This window comes from Osmerus mordax, unplaced genomic scaffold (assembly GCF_038355195.1).
Source record: "Osmerus mordax isolate fOsmMor3 unplaced genomic scaffold, fOsmMor3.pri Scaffold_244, whole genome shotgun sequence".
Taxonomy (NCBI): domain Eukaryota; kingdom Metazoa; phylum Chordata; class Actinopteri; order Osmeriformes; family Osmeridae; genus Osmerus; species Osmerus mordax.
Window position 1 is genome coordinate 1 of NW_027120556.1, and position 17,500 is coordinate 17,500.

The 17,500-nt window shown below is 55.9% G+C and overlaps 17 non-coding genes and 6 pseudogenes across 17 annotated transcripts; all 23 read left to right on the forward strand.

The window, feature by feature from the left end:
* Positions 1 to 30: 30 nt before the first annotated feature.
* LOC136939577 (U2 spliceosomal RNA) lies at positions 31 to 229 on the forward strand. Its single transcript, XR_010875887.1, has one exon. It is a non-coding gene; the product is annotated as a U2 spliceosomal RNA (small nuclear RNA).
* Positions 230 to 1,043: 814 nt separating this feature from the next.
* Positions 1,044 to 1,161, forward strand: LOC136939567 (U5 spliceosomal RNA). Its single transcript, XR_010875877.1, has one exon. It is a non-coding gene; the product is annotated as a U5 spliceosomal RNA (small nuclear RNA).
* A 368-nt stretch (positions 1,162 to 1,529) lies between these two features.
* On the forward strand, positions 1,530 to 1,684 carry LOC136939559 (U2 spliceosomal RNA; annotated as a pseudogene).
* Positions 1,685 to 2,158: 474 nt separating this feature from the next.
* LOC136939579 (U2 spliceosomal RNA) lies at positions 2,159 to 2,357 on the forward strand. Its single transcript, XR_010875888.1, has one exon. It is a non-coding gene; the product is annotated as a U2 spliceosomal RNA (small nuclear RNA).
* An 818-nt stretch (positions 2,358 to 3,175) lies between these two features.
* LOC136939568 (U5 spliceosomal RNA) lies at positions 3,176 to 3,293 on the forward strand. Its single transcript, XR_010875878.1, has one exon. It is a non-coding gene; the product is annotated as a U5 spliceosomal RNA (small nuclear RNA).
* A 456-nt stretch (positions 3,294 to 3,749) lies between these two features.
* Positions 3,750 to 3,940, forward strand: LOC136939552 (U2 spliceosomal RNA). The gene has a single exon (XR_010875870.1). It is a non-coding gene; the product is annotated as a U2 spliceosomal RNA (small nuclear RNA).
* An 844-nt stretch (positions 3,941 to 4,784) lies between these two features.
* On the forward strand, positions 4,785 to 4,902 carry LOC136939569 (U5 spliceosomal RNA). Its single transcript, XR_010875879.1, has one exon. It is a non-coding gene; the product is annotated as a U5 spliceosomal RNA (small nuclear RNA).
* A 370-nt stretch (positions 4,903 to 5,272) lies between these two features.
* LOC136939558 (U2 spliceosomal RNA) lies at positions 5,273 to 5,428 on the forward strand (annotated as a pseudogene).
* Positions 5,429 to 5,902: 474 nt separating this feature from the next.
* LOC136939575 (U2 spliceosomal RNA) lies at positions 5,903 to 6,100 on the forward strand. Its single transcript, XR_010875885.1, has one exon. It is a non-coding gene; the product is annotated as a U2 spliceosomal RNA (small nuclear RNA).
* An 812-nt stretch (positions 6,101 to 6,912) lies between these two features.
* LOC136939570 (U5 spliceosomal RNA) lies at positions 6,913 to 7,030 on the forward strand. The gene has a single exon (XR_010875880.1). It is a non-coding gene; the product is annotated as a U5 spliceosomal RNA (small nuclear RNA).
* A 370-nt stretch (positions 7,031 to 7,400) lies between these two features.
* On the forward strand, positions 7,401 to 7,555 carry LOC136939560 (U2 spliceosomal RNA; annotated as a pseudogene).
* Positions 7,556 to 8,029: 474 nt separating this feature from the next.
* Positions 8,030 to 8,228, forward strand: LOC136939553 (U2 spliceosomal RNA). Its single transcript, XR_010875871.1, has one exon. It is a non-coding gene; the product is annotated as a U2 spliceosomal RNA (small nuclear RNA).
* Positions 8,229 to 9,035: 807 nt separating this feature from the next.
* On the forward strand, positions 9,036 to 9,153 carry LOC136939571 (U5 spliceosomal RNA). The gene has a single exon (XR_010875881.1). It is a non-coding gene; the product is annotated as a U5 spliceosomal RNA (small nuclear RNA).
* Positions 9,154 to 9,785: 632 nt separating this feature from the next.
* On the forward strand, positions 9,786 to 9,940 carry LOC136939561 (U2 spliceosomal RNA; annotated as a pseudogene).
* A 474-nt stretch (positions 9,941 to 10,414) lies between these two features.
* Positions 10,415 to 10,613, forward strand: LOC136939554 (U2 spliceosomal RNA). The gene has a single exon (XR_010875872.1). It is a non-coding gene; the product is annotated as a U2 spliceosomal RNA (small nuclear RNA).
* Positions 10,614 to 11,421: 808 nt separating this feature from the next.
* Positions 11,422 to 11,539, forward strand: LOC136939572 (U5 spliceosomal RNA). The gene has a single exon (XR_010875882.1). It is a non-coding gene; the product is annotated as a U5 spliceosomal RNA (small nuclear RNA).
* A 368-nt stretch (positions 11,540 to 11,907) lies between these two features.
* On the forward strand, positions 11,908 to 12,062 carry LOC136939563 (U2 spliceosomal RNA; annotated as a pseudogene).
* A 474-nt stretch (positions 12,063 to 12,536) lies between these two features.
* Positions 12,537 to 12,735, forward strand: LOC136939555 (U2 spliceosomal RNA). The gene has a single exon (XR_010875873.1). It is a non-coding gene; the product is annotated as a U2 spliceosomal RNA (small nuclear RNA).
* An 807-nt stretch (positions 12,736 to 13,542) lies between these two features.
* On the forward strand, positions 13,543 to 13,660 carry LOC136939573 (U5 spliceosomal RNA). Its single transcript, XR_010875883.1, has one exon. It is a non-coding gene; the product is annotated as a U5 spliceosomal RNA (small nuclear RNA).
* Positions 13,661 to 14,118: 458 nt separating this feature from the next.
* On the forward strand, positions 14,119 to 14,309 carry LOC136939564 (U2 spliceosomal RNA). The gene has a single exon (XR_010875876.1). It is a non-coding gene; the product is annotated as a U2 spliceosomal RNA (small nuclear RNA).
* Positions 14,310 to 15,127: 818 nt separating this feature from the next.
* Positions 15,128 to 15,245, forward strand: LOC136939574 (U5 spliceosomal RNA). Its single transcript, XR_010875884.1, has one exon. It is a non-coding gene; the product is annotated as a U5 spliceosomal RNA (small nuclear RNA).
* Positions 15,246 to 15,877: 632 nt separating this feature from the next.
* Positions 15,878 to 16,032, forward strand: LOC136939565 (U2 spliceosomal RNA; annotated as a pseudogene).
* A 474-nt stretch (positions 16,033 to 16,506) lies between these two features.
* LOC136939556 (U2 spliceosomal RNA) lies at positions 16,507 to 16,705 on the forward strand. Its single transcript, XR_010875874.1, has one exon. It is a non-coding gene; the product is annotated as a U2 spliceosomal RNA (small nuclear RNA).
* Positions 16,706 to 17,500: the final 795 nt, after the last annotated feature.

Consider the following 17,500-nt stretch of genomic DNA (forward strand, 5'->3'; position numbering starts at 1 on the left):
ATTCTGAAATGGTTTTAAGAGTTGATAAATACTTCTTTTTCTTTTTTTTTAGAAGAAAAAAAAAAAAAAAAAAAAATCTGTTCTTATCAGTTTAATATCTGATATGTCCTCCATGCGAGGACAACATATTAAACGGATTTTTGCAACAGGGAGTCGGAACAGGGGCTCGCTCCGTCCGCTCCGCGCATCGCCCCGGTATTGCAGCGTCTCCGGGAAGGGTGCAATCTTTCTAAGCGTGTCAAAGAGAAAAGCTAGTGAGGGAGGGAGGGAGGGAGGGAGGGAGGGAGGGAGGGAGGGAGGGAGGGAAGGAAGGAAGGAAGGAGGGAGGGAAGGAGGGAATGTCTGAATGAGTGAGGTTTGGGGGAGAGGGGTTTAGGTTAGGGCTAGGGTTTTTGGGGTGAGGGTCAAAAAACCCTCAAAAGGGGGGGGCCCCCCAACAAAGCGGAACAAGCGATCCCTACCAAAAAAACGGGGTGAAAAGGGGGTGTGGGCGGAGCCCTGTCGGCCGGTGGCGTTTTCCCGCCCTTTTAGATATAAAAAAAAAAAAAAAAAAAAAAAAAAAAAAGTGAGTGACTGAGTGAGTGAGTGAGTGACTGAGTGAGTGACTGAGTGAGTGAGTGACAGAGAGAGAGAGAGAGAGAGAGAGAGAGAGAGAGAGAGAGAGAGAGAGAGAGAGAGAGAGAGAGAGAGAGCTGGCTGACATTCAGCGGGGCCGAGGTGAAAAACTGGAAGGCAATCGGAATGAGTTTTTTATCGCCGTGTCAGTCGACACCAACACGGAGTGGACTGGCTGGAAGGCGCATACGATAAACACGTACGGATCTTAATGGAGAAAAAGCCATCAATGAAATGGAGAAAGTGCGGTAAGGAAAGAAAAGCCAAGCGGGCGGGCCGAGCCCCTCTGCGGCCCGTGGCGTTTCCGCGCCTTTTTTTTCCCGAGAAGGATGCGGTTCGCCCCGGTTCTCCCCGGTTCGCCCCCGCGGACGGGTGAGTCAGGGCCAACGGAGGGGTTGGGGGTAGGCCGTTTGGGTCGTTTCAAATCGACGCTCTGGTTCCCCTTCAGCACGCACAAGCCTTTCGCCTTTTACTAAAGACTTCCGTGGAGGGGAGCGCCGACGAGTGGAACGTGGTATTTTTGGGAGGCTTTGCCCGAGGGAGGGCAGAGCCTGATGGACGTGTGACAAAAGCAGGGTGAGGTTGGCTTTGGGGTTAGGTGCGTGCCTGCGGGTAAGGCAGGTTTTGTCTTTGCTTCTTCTGTAGCTGTTTCAATTCTGTTGCCTTTTGGCCTGGGCTTTCCGCTTCCGTCCCTGCTTGTCCTGCGGCTTTTGGCCTGGGCTTTCCGCTTCCGTCCCTGCTTGTCCTGCGGCTTTTGGCCTGGGCTTTCCGCTTCCGTCCCTGCTTGTCCTGCGGCTTTTGGCCTCGGCTTTGGTTTTGGCTTTTGGTGGTTTCGGCCGTTCTCGGTGTGGTGACCGAGCGGCCCAGGTGGTGCACGGAGGGTCCGCGCGCCGGGGGCGTCCGATAATGCGGTCATCGCTTCTCGGCCTTTTGGCTAAGATCAAGTGAGTATCTGTTCACATCAAGCAGATATTGACCCGCCCCCGTCGATACCGGATCGCCTGATAGGGATCCGGTGACGGGGGTGGGTCGGAGCGGTCGTCTGCCTGGGGGTTTCGGCCCCGACGCCAGACGGGGACTTGTCCCCTTTTCAGAGCGTTGGGTGCTTCGGCTCCCAACGTTGCTGGTAACCCAGAGGCGGGCCAGGCCGCCGGAGGGAACCAACGGTTGGACGGACGGAGGGCCGGACTACCAGGATTTGGAATCCTCGCAAGAGGATAGGAAAATCCTCGCCGAAGGGCAGCCTGGGAGAAGTGGCGAAGGGATGGTGCCTTCCCAGGGGCCGTCGCGATAGAGGGCAGAGGGCCAGTCGCTCGACTCCACTGGCGAGGACGACTGGGAGGAGAGCGCGACGGGGACTTTGGGGCGAAAGCCTCAACCCCCGCCAAACTTGGACTCCCGCTTGTAAACCCCCTAGGGGGTAATTGAAATGTGCGCCCCCTTGTGGGGCTTTTGTCCTGTACCCCCTTGTGGGGATCCTGTATGTTTTGACTGTCTTTGTTGATTGTCTTTTATTCTGAAATGGTTTTAAGAGTTGATAAATACTTCTTTTTCTTTTTTTTTAGAAGAAAAAAAAAAAAAAAAAAAAATCTGTTCTTATCAGTTTAATATCTGATATGTCCTCCATGCGAGGACAACATATTAAACGGATTTTTGCAACAGGGAGTCGGAACAGGGGCTCGCTCCGTCCGCTCCGCGCATCGCCCCGGTATTGCAGCGTCTCCGGGAAGGGTGCAATCTTTCTAAGCGTGTCAAAGAGAAAAGCTAGTGAGGGAGGGAGGGAGGGAGGGAGGGAGGGAGGGAGGGAGGGAGGGAGGGAAGGAAGGAAGGAAGGAGGGAGGGAAGGAGGGAATGTCTGAATGAGTGAGGTTTGGGGGAGAGGGGTTTAGGTTAGGGCTAGGGTTTTTGGGGTGAGGGTCAAAAAACCCTCAAAAGGGGGGGGCCCCCCCAACAAAGCGGAACAAGCGATCCCTACCAAAAAAACGGGGTGAAAAGGGGGTGTGGGCGGAGCCCTGTCGGCCGGTGGCGTTTTCCCGCCCTTTTAGATATAAAAAAAAAAAAAAAAAAAAAAAAAAAAAGTGAGTGACTGAGTGAGTGAGTGAGTGACTGAGTGAGTGACTGAGTGAGTGAGTGACAGAGAGAGAGAGAGAGAGAGAGAGAGAGAGAGAGAGAGAGAGAGAGAGAGAGAGAGAGAGAGAGAGAGAGAGAGCTGGCTGACATTCAGCGGGGCCGAGGTGAAAAACTGGAAGGCAATCGGAATGAGTTTTTTATCGCCGTGTCAGTCGACACCAACACGGAGTGGACTGGCTGGAAGGCGCATACGATAAACACGTACGGATCTTAATGGAGAAAAAGCCATCAATGAAATGGAGAAAGTGCGGTAAGGAAAGAAAAGCCAAGCGGGCGGGCCGAGCCCCTCTGCGGCCCGTGGCGTTTCCGCGCCTTTTTTTTCCCGAGAAGGATGCGGTTCGCCCCGGTTCTCCCCGGTTCGCCCCCGCGGACGGGTGAGTCAGGGCCAACGGAGGGGTTGGGGGTAGGCCGTTTGGGTCGTTTCAAATCGACGCTCTGGTTCCCCTTCAGCACGCACAAGCCTTTCGCCTTTTACTAAAGACTTCCGTGGAGGGGAGCGCCGACGAGTGGAACGTGGTATTTTTGGGAGGCTTTGCCCGAGGGAGGGCAGAGCCTGATGGACGTGTGACAAAAGCAGGGTGAGGTTGGCTTTGGGGTTAGGTGCGTGCCTGCGGGTAAGGCAGGTTTTGTCTTTGCTTCTTCTGTAGCTGTTTCAATTCTGTTGCCTTTTGGCCTGGGCTTTCCGCTTCCGTCCCTGCTTGTCCTGCGGCTTTTGGCCTGGGCTTTCCGCTTCCGTCCCTGCTTGTCCTGCGGCTTTTGGCCTGGGCTTTCCGCTTCCGTCCCTGCTTGTCCTGCGGCTTTTGGCCTGGGCTTTCCGCTTCCGTCCCTGCTTGTCCTGCGGCTTTTGGCCTGGGCTTTCCGCTTCCGTCCCTGCTTGTCCTGCGGCTTTTGGCCTCGGCTTTGGTTTTGGCTTTTGGTGGTTTCGGCCGTTCTCGGTGTGGTGACCGAGCGGCCCAGGTGGTGCACGGAGGGTCCGCGCGCCGGGGGCGTCCGATAATGCGGTCATCGCTTCTCGGCCTTTTGGCTAAGATCAAGTGTAGTATCTGTTCTTATCAGTTTAATATCTGATATGTCCTCCATGCGAGGACAACATATTAAACGGATTTTTGCAACAGGGAGTCGGAACAGGGGCTCGCTCCGTCCGCTCCGCGCATCGCCCCGGTATTGCAGCGTCTCCGGGAAGGGTGCAATCTTTCTAAGCGTGTCAAAGAGAAAAGCTAGTGAGGGAGGGAGGGAGGGAGGGAGGGAGGGAGGGAGGGAGGGAGGGAGGGAGGGAGGGAGGGAGGGAGGGAGGGAGGGAGGGAGGGAGGGAGGGAAGGAAGGAAGGAAGGAAGGAGGGAGGGAAGGAGGGAATGTCTGAATGAGTGAGGTTTGGGGGAGAGGGGTTTAGGTTAGGGCTAGGGTTTTTGGGGTGAGGGTCAAAAAACCCTCAAAAGGGGGGGGCCCCCCAACAAAGCGGAACAAGCGATCCCTACCAAAAAAACGGGGTGAAAAGGGGGTGTGGGCGGAGCCCTGTCGGCCGGTGGCGTTTTCCCGCCCTTTTAGATATAAAAAAAAAAAAAAAAAAAAAAAAAAAAAAAAGTGAGTGACTGAGTGAGTGAGTGACTGAGTGAGTGACTGAGTGAGTGAGTGACAGAGAGAGAGAGAGAGAGAGAGAGAGAGAGAGAGAGAGAGAGAGAGAGAGAGAGCTGGCTGACATTCAGCGGGGCCGAGGTGAAAAACTGGAAGGCAATCGGAATGAGTTTTTTATCGCCGTGTCAGTCGACACCAACACGGAGTGGACTGGCTGGAAGGCGCATACGATAAACACGTACGGATCTTAATGGAGAAAAAGCCATCAATGAAATGGAGAAAGTGCGGTAAGGAAAGAAAAGCCAAGCGGGCGGGCCGAGCCCCTCTGCGGCCCGTGGCGTTTCCGCGCCTTTTTTTTCCCGAGAAGGATGCGGTTCGCCCCGGTTCTCCCCGGTTCGCCCCCGCGGACGGGTGAGTCAGGGCCAACGGAGGGGTTGGGGGTAGGCCGTTTGGGTCGTTTCAAATCGACGCTCTGGTTCCCCTTCAGCACGCACAAGCCTTTCGCCTTTTACTAAAGACTTCCGTGGAGGGGAGCGCCGACGAGTGGAACGTGGTATTTTTGGGAGGCTTTGCCCGAGGGAGGGCAGAGCCTGATGGACGTGTGACAAAAGCAGGGTGAGGTTGGCTTTGGGGTTAGGTGCGTGCCTGCGGGTAAGGCAGGTTTTGTCTTTGCTTCTTCTGTAGCTGTTTCAATTCTGTTGCCTTTTGGCCTGGGCTTTCCGCTTCCGTCCCTGCTTGTCCTGCGGCTTTTGGCCTGGGCTTTCCGCTTCCGTCCCTGCTTGTCCCTGCGGCTTTTGGCCTGGGCTTTCCGCTTCCGTCCCTGCTTGTCCTGCGGCTTTTGGCCTCGGCTTTGGTTTTGGCTTTTTGGTGGTTTCGGCCGTTCTCGGTGTGGTGACCGAGCGGCCCAGGTGGTGCACGGAGGGTCCGCGCGCCGGGGGCGTCCGATAATGCGGTCATCGCTTCTCGGCCTTTTGGCTAAGATCAAGTGAGTATCTGTTCACATCAAGCAGATATTGACCCGCCCCCGTCGATTACCGGATCGCCTGATAGGGATCCGGTGACGGGGGTGGGTCGGAGCGGTCGTCTGCCTGGGGGTTTCGGCCCCGACGCCAGACGGGGACTTGTCCCCTTTTCAGAGCGTTGGGTGCTTCGGCTCCCAACGTTGCTGGTAACCCAGAGGCGGGCCAGGCCGCCGGAGGGAACCAACGGTTGGACGGACGGAGGGCCGGACTACCAGGATTTGGAATCCTCGCAAGAGGATAGGAAAATCCTCGCCGAAGGGCAGCCTGGGAGAAGTGGCGAAGGGATGGTGCCTTCCCAGGGGCCGTCGCGATAGAGGGCAGAGGGCCAGTCGCTCGACTCCACTGGCGAGGACGACTGGGAGGAGAGCGCGACGGGGACTTTGGGGCGAAAGCCTCAACCCCCGCCAAACTTGGACTCCCGCTTGTAAACCCCCTAGGGGGTAATTGAAATGTGCGCCCCCTTGTGGGGCTTTTGTCCTGTACCCCCTTGTGGGGATCCTGTATGTTTTGACTGTCTTTGTTGATTGTCTTTTATTCTGAAATGGTTTTAAGAGTTGATAAATACTTCTTTTTCTTTTTTTTTAGAAGAAAAAAAAAAAAAAAAAAAATCTGTTCTTATCAGTTTAATATCTGATATGTCCTCCATGCGAGGACAACATATTAAACGGATTTTTGCAACAGGGAGTCGGAACAGGGGCTCGCTCCGTCCGCTCCGCGCATCGCCCCGGTATTGCAGCGTCTCCGGGAAGGGTGCAATCTTTCTAAGCGTGTCAAAGAGAAAAGCTAGTGAGGGAGGGAGGGAGGGAGGGAGGGAGGGAGGGAGGGAGGGAGGGAAGGAAGGAAGGAAGGAGGGAGGGAAGGAGGGAATGTCTGAATGAGTGAGGTTTGGGGGAGAGGGGTTTAGGTTAGGGCTAGGGTTTTTGGGGTGAGGGTCAAAAAACCCTCAAAAGGGGGGGGCCCCCCAACAAAGCGGAACAAGCGATCCCTACCAAAAAAACGGGGTGAAAAGGGGGGTGTGGGCGGAGCCCTGTCGGCCGGTGGCGTTTTCCCGCCCTTTTAGATATAAAAAAAAAAAAAAAAAAAAAAAAAAAAAAGGGAGTGACTGAGTGAGTGAGTGAGTGACTGAGTGAGTGACTGAGTGAGTGAGTGACAGAGAGAGAGAGAGAGAGAGAGAGAGAGAGAGAGAGAGAGAGAGAGAGAGAGAGAGAGAGAGAGAGAGAGAGCTGGCTGACATTCAGCGGGGGCCGAGGTGAAAAACTGGAAGGCAATCGGAATGAGTTTTTTATCGCCGTGTCAGTCGACACCAACACGGAGTGGACTGGCTGGAAGGCGCATACGATAAACACGTACGGATCTTAATGGAGAAAAAGCCATCAATGAAATGGAGAAAGTGCGGTAAGGAAAGAAAAGCAAGCGGGCGGGCCGAGCCCCTCTGCGGCCCGTGGCGTTTCGCGCCTTTTTTTTCCCGAGAAGGATGCGGTTCGCCCCGGTTCTCCCCGGTTCGCCCCCGCGGACGGGTGAGTCAGGGCCAACGGAGGGGTTGGGGGTAGGCCGTTTGGGTCGTTTCAAATCGACGCTCTGGTTCCCCTTCAGCACGCACAAGCCTTTCGCCTTTTACTAAAGACTTCCGTGGAGGGGAGCGCCGACGAGTGGAACGTGGTATTTTTGGGAGGCTTTGCCCGAGGGAGGGCAGAGCCTGATGGACGTGTGACAAAAGCAGGGTGAGGTTGGCTTTGGGGTTAGGTGCGTGCCTGCGGGGTAAGGCAGGTTTTGTCTTTGCTTCTTCTGTAGCTGTTTCAATTCTGTTGCCTTTTGGCCTGGGCTTTCCGCTTCCGTCCCTGCTTGTCCTGCGGCTTTTGGCCTGGGCTTTCCGCTTCCGTCCCTGCTTGTCCTGCGGCTTTTGGCCTGGGCTTTCCGCTTCCGTCCCTGCTTGTCCTGCGGCTTTTGGCCTCGGCTTTGGTTTTGGCTTTTGGTGGTTTCGGCCGTTCTCGGTTGTGGTGACCGAGCGGCCCAGGTGGTGCACGGAGGGTCCGCGCGCCGGGGGCGTCCGATAATGCGGTCATCGCTTCTCGGCCTTTTGGCTAAGATCAAGTGAGTATCTGTTCACATCAAGCAGATATTGACCCGCCCCCGTCGATACCGGATCGCCTGATAGGGATCCGGTGACGGGGGTGGGTCGGAGCGGTCGTCTGCCTGGGGGTTTCGGCCCCGACGCCAGACGGGGACTTGTCCCCTTTTCAGAGCGTTGGGTGCTTCGGCTCCCAACGTTGCTGGTAACCCAGAGGCGGGCCAGGCCGCCGGAGGGAACCAACGGTTGGACGGACGGAGGGCCGGACTACCAGGATTTGGAATCCTCGCAAGAGGATAGGAAAATCCTCGCCGAAGGGCAGCCTGGGAGAAGTGGCGAAGGGATGGTGCCTTCCCAGGGGCCGTCGCGATAGAGGGCAGAGGGCCAGTCGCTCGACTCCACTGGCGAGGACGACTGGGAGGAGAGCGCGACGGGGACTTTGGGGCGAAAGCCTCAACCCCCGCCAAACTTGGACTCCCGCTTGTAAACCCCCTAGGGGGTAATTGAAATGTGCGCCCCCTTGTGGGGCTTTTGTCCTGTACCCCCTTGTGGGGATCCTGTATGTTTTGACTGTCTTTGTTGATTGTCTTTTATTCTGAAATGGTTTTAAGAGTTGATAAATACTTCTTTTTCTTTTTTTTTAGAAGAAAAAAAAAAAAAAAAAAAAATCTGTTCTTATCAGTTTAATATCTGATATGTCCTCCATGCGAGGACAACATATTAAACGGATTTTTGCAACAGGGAGTCGGAACAGGGGCTCGCTCCGTCCGCTCCGCGCATCGCCCCGGTATTGCAGCGTCTCCGGGAAGGGTGCAATCTTTCTAAGCGTGTCAAAGAGAAAAGCTAGTGAGGGAGGGAGGGAGGGAGGGAGGGAGGGAGGGAGGGAGGGAAGGAAGGAAGGAAGGAGGGAGGGAAGGAGGGAATGTCTGAATGAGTGAGGTTTGGGGGAGAGGGGTTTAGGTTAGGGCTAGGGTTTTTGGGGTGAGGGTCAAAAAACCCTCAAAAGGGGGGGGCCCCCCAACAAAGCGGAACAAGCGATCCCTACCAAAAAAACGGGGTGAAAAGGGGGTGTGGGCGGAGCCCTGTCGGCCGGTGGCGTTTTCCCGCCCTTTTAGATATAAAAAAAAAAAAAAAAAAAAAAAAAAAAAAGTGAGTGACTGAGTGAGTGAGTGAGTGACTGAGTGAGTGACTGAGTGAGTGAGTGACAGAGAGAGAGAGAGAGAGAGAGAGAGAGAGAGAGAGAGAGAGAGAGAGAGAGAGAGAGAGAGAGAGAGAGCTGGCTGACATTCAGCGGGGCCGAGGTGAAAAACTGGAAGGCAATCGGAATGAGTTTTTTTCTCGCCGTGTCAGTCGACACCAACACGGAGTGGACTGGCTGGAAGGCGCATACGATAAACGCGTACGGATCTTAATGGAGAAAAAGCCATCAATGAAATGGAGAAAGTGCGGTAAGGAAAGAAAAGCCAAGCGGGCGGGCCGAGCCCCTCTGCGGCCCGTGGCGTTTCCGCGCCTTTTTTTTCCCGAGAAGGATGCGGTTCGCCCCGGTTCTCCCCGGTTCGCCCCCGCGGACGGGTGAGTCAGGGCCAACGGAGGGGTTGGGGGTAGGCCGTTTGGGTCGTTTCAAATCGACGCTCTGGTTCCCCTTCAGCACGCACAAGCCTTTCGCCTTTTACTAAAGACTTCCGTGGAGGGGAGCGCCGACGAGTGGAACGTGGTATTTTTGGGAGGCTTTGCCCGAGGGAGGGCAGAGCCTGATGGACGTGTGACAAAAGCAGGGTGAGGTTGGCTTTGGGGTTAGGTGCGTGCCTGCGGGTAAGGCAGGTTTTGTCTTTGCTTCTTCTGTAGCTGTTTCAATTCTGTTGCCTTTTGGCCTGGGCTTTCCGCTTCCGTCCCTGCTTGTCCTGCGGCTTTTGGCCTGGGCTTTCCGCTTCCGTCCCTGCTTGTCCTGCGGCTTTTGGCCTGGGCTTTCCGCTTCCGTCCCTGCTTGTCCTGCGGCTTTTGGCCTGGGCTTTCCGCTTCCGTCCCTGCTTGTCCTGCGGCTTTTGGCCTGGGCTTTCCGCTTCCGTCCCTGCTTGTCCTGCGGCTTTTGGCCTGGGCTTTCCGCTTCCGTCCCTGCTTGTCCTGCGGCTTTTGGCCTGGGCTTTCCGCTTCCGTCCCTGCTTGTCCTGCGGCTTTTGGCCTGGGCTTTCCGCTTCCGTCCCTGCTTGTCCTGCGGCTTTTGGCCTGGGCTTTCCGCTTCCGTCCCTGCTTGTCCTGCGGCTTTTGGCCTCGGCTTTGGTTTTGGCTTTTGGTGGTTTCGGCCGTTCTCGGTGTGGTGACCGAGCGGCCCAGGTGGTGCACGGAGGGTCCGCGCGCCGGGGGCGTCCGATAATGCGGTCATCGCTTCTCGGCCTTTTGGCTAAGATCAAGTGAGTATCTGTTCACATCAAGCAGATATTGACCCGCCCCCGTCGATACCGGATCGCCTGATAGGGATCCGGTGACGGGGGTGGGTCGGAGCGGTCGTCTGCCTGGGGGTTTCGGCCCCGACGCCAGACGGGGACTTGTCCCCTTTTCAGAGCGTTGGGTGCTTCGGCTCCCAACGTTGCTGGTAACCCAGAGGCGGGCCAGGCCGCCGGAGGGAACCAACGGTTGGACGGACGGAGGGCCGGACTACCAGGATTTGGAATCCTCGCAAGAGGATAGGAAAATCCTCGCCGAAGGGCAGCCTGGGAGAAGTGGCGAAGGGATGGTGCCTTCCCAGGGGCCGTCGCGATAGAGGGCAGAGGGCCAGTCGCTCGACTCCACTGGCGAGGACGACTGGGAGGAGAGCGCGACGGGGACTTTGGGGCGAAAGCCTCAACCCCCGCCAAACTTGGACTCCCGCTTGTAAACCCCCTAGGGGGTAATTGAAATGTGCGCCCCCTTGTGGGGCTTTTGTCCTGTACCCCCTTGTGGGGATCCTGTATGTTTTGACTGTCTTTGTTGATTGTCTTTTATTCTGAAATGGTTTTAAGAGTTGATAAATACTTCTTTTTCTTTTTTTTTAGAAGAAAAAAAAAAAAAAAAAAAAATCTGTTCTTATCAGTTTAATATCTGATATGTCCTCCATGCGAGGACAACATATTAAACGGATTTTTGCAACAGGGAGTCGGAACAGGGGCTCGCTCCGTCCGCTCCGCGCATCGCCCCGGTATTGCAGCGTCTCCGGGAAGGGTGCAATCTTTCTAAGCGTGTCAAAGAGAAAAGCTAGTGAGGGAGGGAGGGAGGGAGGGAGGGAGGGAGGGAGGGAGGGAAGGAAGGAAGGAAGGAGGGAGGGAAGGAGGGAATGTCTGAATGAGTGAGGTTTGGGGGAGAGGGGTTTAGGTTAGGGCTAGGGTTTTTGGGGTGAGGGTCAAAAAACCCTCAAAAGGGGGGGGCCCCCCAACAAAGCGGAACAAGCGATCCCTACCAAAAAAACGGGGTGAAAAGGGGGTGTGGGCGGAGCCCTGTCGGCCGGTGGCGTTTTCCCGCCCTTTTAGATATAAAAAAAAAAAAAAAAAAAAAAAAAAAAAAGTGAGTGACTGAGTGAGTGAGTGAGTGACTGAGTGAGTGACTGAGTGAGTGAGTGACAGAGAGAGAGAGAGAGAGAGAGAGAGAGAGAGAGAGAGAGAGAGAGAGAGAGAGAGAGAGAGAGAGAGAGAGCTGGCTGACATTCAGCGGGGCCGAGGTGAAAAACTGGAAGGCAATCGGAATGAGTTTTTTATCGCCGTGTCAGTCGACACCAACACGGAGTGGACTGGCTGGAAGGCGCATACGATAAACGCGTACGGATCTTAATGGAGAAAAAGCCATCAATGAAATGGAGAAAGTGCGGTAAGGAAAGAAAAGCCAAGCGGGCGGGCCGAGCCCCTCTGCGGCCCGTGGCGTTTCCGCGCCTTTTTTTTCCCGAGAAGGATGCGGTTCGCCCCGGTTCTCCCCGGTTCGCCCCCGCGGACGGGTGAGTCAGGGCCAACGGAGGGGTTGGGGGTAGGCCGTTTGGGTCGTTTCAAATCGACGCTCTGGTTCCCCTTCAGCACGCACAAGCCTTTCGCCTTTTACTAAAGACTTCCGTGGAGGGGAGCGCCGACGAGTGGAACGTGGTATTTTTGGGAGGCTTTGCCCGAGGGAGGGCAGAGCCTGATGGACGTGTGACAAAAGCAGGGTGAGGTTGGCTTTGGGGTTAGGTGCGTGCCTGCGGGTAAGGCAGGTTTTGTCTTTGCTTCTTCTGTAGCTGTTTCAATTCTGTTGCCTTTTGGCCTGGGCTTTCCGCTTCCGTCCCTGCTTGTCCTGCGGCTTTTGGCCTGGGCTTTCCGCTTCCGTCCCTGCTTGTCCTGCGGCTTTTGGCCTGGGCTTTCCGCTTCCGTCCCTGCTTGTCCTGCGGCTTTTGGCCTCGGCTTTGGTTTTGGCTTTTGGTGGTTTCGGCCGTTCTCGGTGTGGTGACCGAGCGGCCCAGGTGGTGCACGGAGGGTCCGCGCGCCGGGGGCGTCCGATAATGCGGTCATCGCTTCTCGGCCTTTTGGCTAAGATCAAGTGAGTATCTGTTCACATCAAGCAGATATTGACCCGCCCCCGTCGATACCGGATCGCCTGATAGGGATCCGGTGACGGGGGTGGGTCGGAGCGGTCGTCTGCCTGGGGGTTTCGGCCCCGACGCCAGACGGGGACTTGTCCCCTTTTCAGAGCGTTGGGTGCTTCGGCTCCCAACGTTGCTGGTAACCCAGAGGCGGGCCAGGCCGCCGGAGGGAACCAACGGTTGGACGGACGGAGGGCCGGACTACCAGGATTTGGAATCCTCGCAAGAGGATAGGAAAATCCTCGCCGAAGGGCAGCCTGGGAGAAGTGGCGAAGGGATGGTGCCTTCCCAGGGGCCGTCGCGATAGAGGGCAGAGGGCCAGTCGCTCGACTCCACTGGCGAGGACGACTGGGAGGAGAGCGCGACGGGGACTTTGGGGCGAAAGCCTCAACCCCCGCCAAACTTGGACTCCCGCTTGTAAACCCCCTAGGGGGTAATTGAAATGTGCGCCCCCTTGTGGGGCTTTTGTCCTGTACCCCCTTGTGGGGATCCTGTATGTTTTGACTGTCTTTGTTGATTGTCTTTTATTCTGAAATGGTTTTAAGAGTTGATAAATACTTCTTTTTCTTTTTTTTTAGAAGAAAAAAAAAAAAAAAAAAAAATCTGTTCTTATCAGTTTAATATCTGATATGTCCTCCATGCGAGGACAACATATTAAACGGATTTTTGCAACAGGGAGTCGGAACAGGGGCTCGCTCCGTCCGCTCCGCGCATCGCCCCGGTATTGCAGCGTCTCCGGGAAGGGTGCAATCTTTCTAAGCGTGTCAAAGAGAAAAGCTAGTGAGGGAGGGAGGGAGGGAGGGAGGGAGGGAGGGAGGGAGGGAAGGAAGGAAGGAAGGAGGGAGGGAAGGAGGGAATGTCTGAATGAGTGAGGTTTGGGGGAGAGGGGTTTAGGTTAGGGCTAGGGTTTTTGGGGTGAGGGTCAAAAAACCCTCAAAAGGGGGGGGCCCCCCAACAAAGCGGAACAAGCGATCCCTACCAAAAAAACGGGGTGAAAAGGGGGTGTGGGCGGAGCCCTGTCGGCCGGTGGCGTTTTCCCGCCCTTTTAGATATAAAAAAAAAAAAAAAAAAAAAAAAAAAAAGTGAGTGACTGAGTGAGTGAGTGAGTGACTGAGTGAGTGACTGAGTGAGTGAGTGACAGAGAGAGAGAGAGAGAGAGAGAGAGAGAGAGAGAGAGAGAGAGAGAGAGAGAGAGAGAGAGAGAGAGAGAGCTGGCTGACATTCAGCGGGGCCGAGGTGAAAAACTGGAAGGCAATCGGAATGAGTTTTTTATCGCCGTGTCAGTCGACACCAACACGGAGTGGACTGGCTGGAAGGCGCATACGATAAACACGTACGGATCTTAATGGAGAAAAAGCCATCAATGAAATGGAGAAAGTGCGGTAAGGAAAGAAAAGCCAAGCGGGCGGGCCGAGCCCCTCTGCGGCCCGTGGCGTTTCCGCGCCTTTTTTTTCCCGAGAAGGATGCGGTTCGCCCCGGTTCTCCCCGGTTCGCCCCCGCGGACGGGTGAGTCAGGGCCAACGGAGGGGTTGGGGGTAGGCCGTTTGGGTCGTTTCAAATCGACGCTCTGGTTCCCCTTCAGCACGCACAAGCCTTTCGCCTTTTACTAAAGACTTCCGTGGAGGGGAGCGCCGACGAGTGGAACGTGGTATTTTTGGGAGGCTTTGCCCGAGGGAGGGCAGAGCCTGATGGACGTGTGACAAAAGCAGGGTGTGAGGTTGGCTTTGGGGTTAGGTGCGTGCCTGCGGGTAAGGCAGGTTTTGTCTTTGCTTCTTCTGTAGCTGTTTCAATTCTGTTGCCTTTTGGCCTGGGCTTTCCGCTTCCGTCCCTGCTTGTCCTGCGGCTTTTGGCCTGGGCTTTCCGCTTCCGTCCCTGCTTGTCCTGCGGCTTTTGGCCTGGGCTTTCCGCTTCCGTCCCTGCTTGTCCTGCGGCTTTTGGCCTGGGCTTTCCGCTTCCGTCCCTGCTTGTCCTGCGGCTTTTGGCCTGGGCTTTCCGCTTCCGTCCCTGCTTGTCCTGCGGCTTTTGGCCTCGGCTTTGGTTTTGGCTTTTGGTGGTTTCGGCCGTTCTCGGTGTGGTGACCGAGCGGCCCAGGTGGTGCACGGAGGGTCCGCGCGCCGGGGGCGTCCGATAATGCGGTCATCGCTTCTCGGCCTTTTGGCTAAGATCAAGTGTAGTATCTGTTCTTATCAGTTTAATATCTGATATGTCCTCCATGCGAGGACAACATATTAAACGGATTTTTGCAACAGGGAGTCGGAACAGGGGCTCGCTCCGTCCGCTCCGCGCATCGCCCCGGTATTGCAGCGTCTCCGGGAAGGGTGCAATCTTTCTAAGCGTGTCAAAGAGAAAAGCTAGTGAGGGAGGGAGGGAGGGAGGGAGGGAGGGAGGGAGGGAGGGAGGGAGGGAGGGAGGGAGGGAAGGAAGGAAGGAAGGAAGGAGGGAGGGAAGGAGGGAATGTCTGAATGAGTGAGGTTTGGGGGAGAGGGGTTTAGGTTAGGGCTAGGGTTTTTGGGGTGAGGGTCAAAAAACCCTCAAAAGGGGGGGGCCCCCCAACAAAGCGGAACAAGCGATCCCTACCAAAAAAACGGGGTGAAAAGGGGGTGTGGGCGGAGCCCTGTCGGCCGGTGGCGTTTTCCCGCCCTTTTAGATATAAAAAAAAAAAAAAAAAAAAAAAAAAAAAAAAGTGAGTGACTGAGTGAGTGAGTGACTGAGTGAGTGACTGAGTGAGTGAGTGACAGAGAGAGAGAGAGAGAGAGAGAGAGAGAGAGAGAGAGAGAGAGAGAGAGAGAGAGAGAGCTGGCTGACATTCAGCGGGGCCGAGGTGAAAAACTGGAAGGCAATCGGAATGAGTTTTTTATCGCCGTGTCAGTCGACACCAACACGGAGTGGACTGGCTGGAAGGCGCATACGATAAACACGTACGGATCTTAATGGAGAAAAAGCCATCAATGAAATGGAGAAAGTGCGGTAAGGAAAGAAAAGCCAAGCGGGCGGGCCGAGCCCCTCTGCGGCCCGTGGCGTTTCCGCGCCTTTTTTTTCCCGAGAAGGATGCGGTTCGCCCCGGTTCTCCCCGGTTCGCCCCCGCGGACGGGTGAGTCAGGGCCAACGGAGGGGTTGGGGGTAGGCCGTTTGGGTCGTTTCAAATCGACGCTCTGGTTCCCCTTCAGCACGCACAAGCCTTTCGCCTTTTACTAAAGACTTCCGTGGAGGGGAGCGCCGACGAGTGGAACGTGGTATTTTTGGGAGGCTTTGCCCGAGGGAGGGCAGAGCCTGATGGACGTGTGACAAAAGCAGGGTGAGGTTGGCTTTGGGGTTAGGTGCGTGCCTGCGGGTAAGGCAGGTTTTGTCTTTGCTTCTTCTGTAGCTGTTTCAATTCTGTTGCCTTTTGGCCTGGGCTTTCCGCTTCCGTCCCTGCTTGTCCTGCGGCTTTTGGCCTGGGCTTTCCGCTTCCGTCCCTGCTTGTCCTGCGGCTTTTGGCCTGGGCTTTCCGCTTCCGTCCCTGCTTGTCCTGCGGCTTTTGGCCTGGGCTTTCCGCTTCCGTCCCTGCTTGTCCTGCGGCTTTTGGCCTGGGCTTTCCGCTTCCGTCCCTGCTTGTCCTGCGGCTTTTGGCCTGGGCTTTCCGCTTCCGTCCCTGCTTGTCCTGCGGCTTTTGGCCTGGGCTTTCCGCTTCCGTCCCTGCTTGTCCTGCGGCTTTTGGCCTGGGCTTTCCGCTTCCGTCCCTGCTTGTCCTGCGGCTTTTGGCCTGGGCTTTCCGCTTCCGTCCCTGCTTGTCCTGCGGCTTTTGGCCTCGGCTTTGGTTTTGGCTTTTGGTGGTTTCGGCCGTTCTCGGTGTGGTGACCGAGCGGCCCAGGTGGTGCACGGAGGGTCCGCGCGCCGGGGGCGTCCGATAATGCGGTCATCGCTTCTCGGCCTTTTGGCTAAGATCAAGTGAGTATCTGTTCACATCAAGCAGATATTGACCCGCCCCCGTCGATACCGGATCGCCTGATAGGGATCCGGTGACGGGGGTGGGTCGGAGCGGTCGTCTGCCTGGGGGTTTCGGCCCCGACGCCAGACGGGGACTTGTCCCCTTTTCAGAGCGTTGGGTGCTTCGGCTCCCAACGTTGCTGGTAACCCAGAGGCGGGCCAGGCCGCCGGAGGGAACCAACGGTTGGACGGACGGAGGGCCGGACTACCAGGATTTGGAATCCTCGCAAGAGGATAGGAAAATCCTCGCCGAAGGGCAGCCTGGGAGAAGTGGCGAAGGGATGGTGCCTTCCCAGGGGCCGTCGCGATAGAGGGCAGAGGGCCAGTCGCTCGACTCCACTGGCGAGGACGACTGGGAGGAGAGCGCGACGGGGACTTTGGGGCGAAAGCCTCAACCCCCGCCAAACTTGGACTCCCGCTTGTAAACCCCCTAGGGGGTAATTGAAATGTGCGCCCCCTTGTGGGGCTTTTGTCCTGTACCCCCTTGTGGGGATCCTGTATGTTTTGACTGTCTTTGTTGATTGTCTTTTATTCTGAAATGGTTTTAAGAGTTGATAAATACTTCTTTTTCTTTTTTTTTAGAAGAAAAAAAAAAAAAAAAAAAAATCTGTTCTTATCAGTTTAATATCTGATATGTCCTCCATGCGAGGACAACATATTAAACGGATTTTTGCAACAGGGAGTCGGAACAGGGGCTCGCTCCGTCCGCTCCGCGCATCGCCCCGGTATTGCAGCGTCTCCGGGAAGGGTGCAATCTTTCTAAGCGTGTCAAAGAGAAAAGCTAGTGAGGGAGGGAGGGAGGGAGGGAGGGAGGGAGGGAGGGAGGGAGGGAGGGAGGGAAGGAAGGAAGGAAGGAGGGAGGGAAGGAGGGAATGTCTGAATGAGTGAGGTTTGGGGGAGAGGGGTTTAGGTTAGGGCTAGGGTTTTTGGGGTGAGGGTCAAAAAACCCTCAAAAGGGGGGGGCCCCCCAACAAAGCGGAACAAGCGATCCCTACCAAAAAAACGGGGTGAAAAGGGGGTGTGGGCGGAGCCCTGTCGGCCGGTGGCGTTTTCCCGCCCTTTTAGATATAAAAAAAAAAAAAAAAAAAAAAAAAAAAAAGTGAGTGACTGAGTGAGTGAGTGAGTGACTGAGTGAGTGACTGAGTGAGTGAGTGACAGAGAGAGAAGAGAGAGAGAGAGAGAGAGAGAGAGAGAGAGAGAGAGAGAGAGAGAGAGAGAGAGAGAGAGCTGGCTGACATTCAGCGGGGCCGAGGTGAAAAACTGGAAGGCAATCGGAATGAGTTTTTTATCGCCGTGTCAGTCGACACCAACACGGAGTGGACTGGCTGGAAGGCGCATACGATAAACACGTACGGATCTTAATGGAGAAAAAGCCATCAATGAAATGGAGAAAGTGCGGTAAGGAAAGAAAAGCCAAGCGGGCGGGCCGAGCCCCTCTGCGGCCCGTGGCGTTTCCGTGCCTTTTTTTTCCCGAGAAGGATGCGGTTCGCCCCGGTTCTCCCCGGTTCGCCCCCGCGGACGGGTGAGTCAGGGCCAACGGAGGGGTTGGGGGTA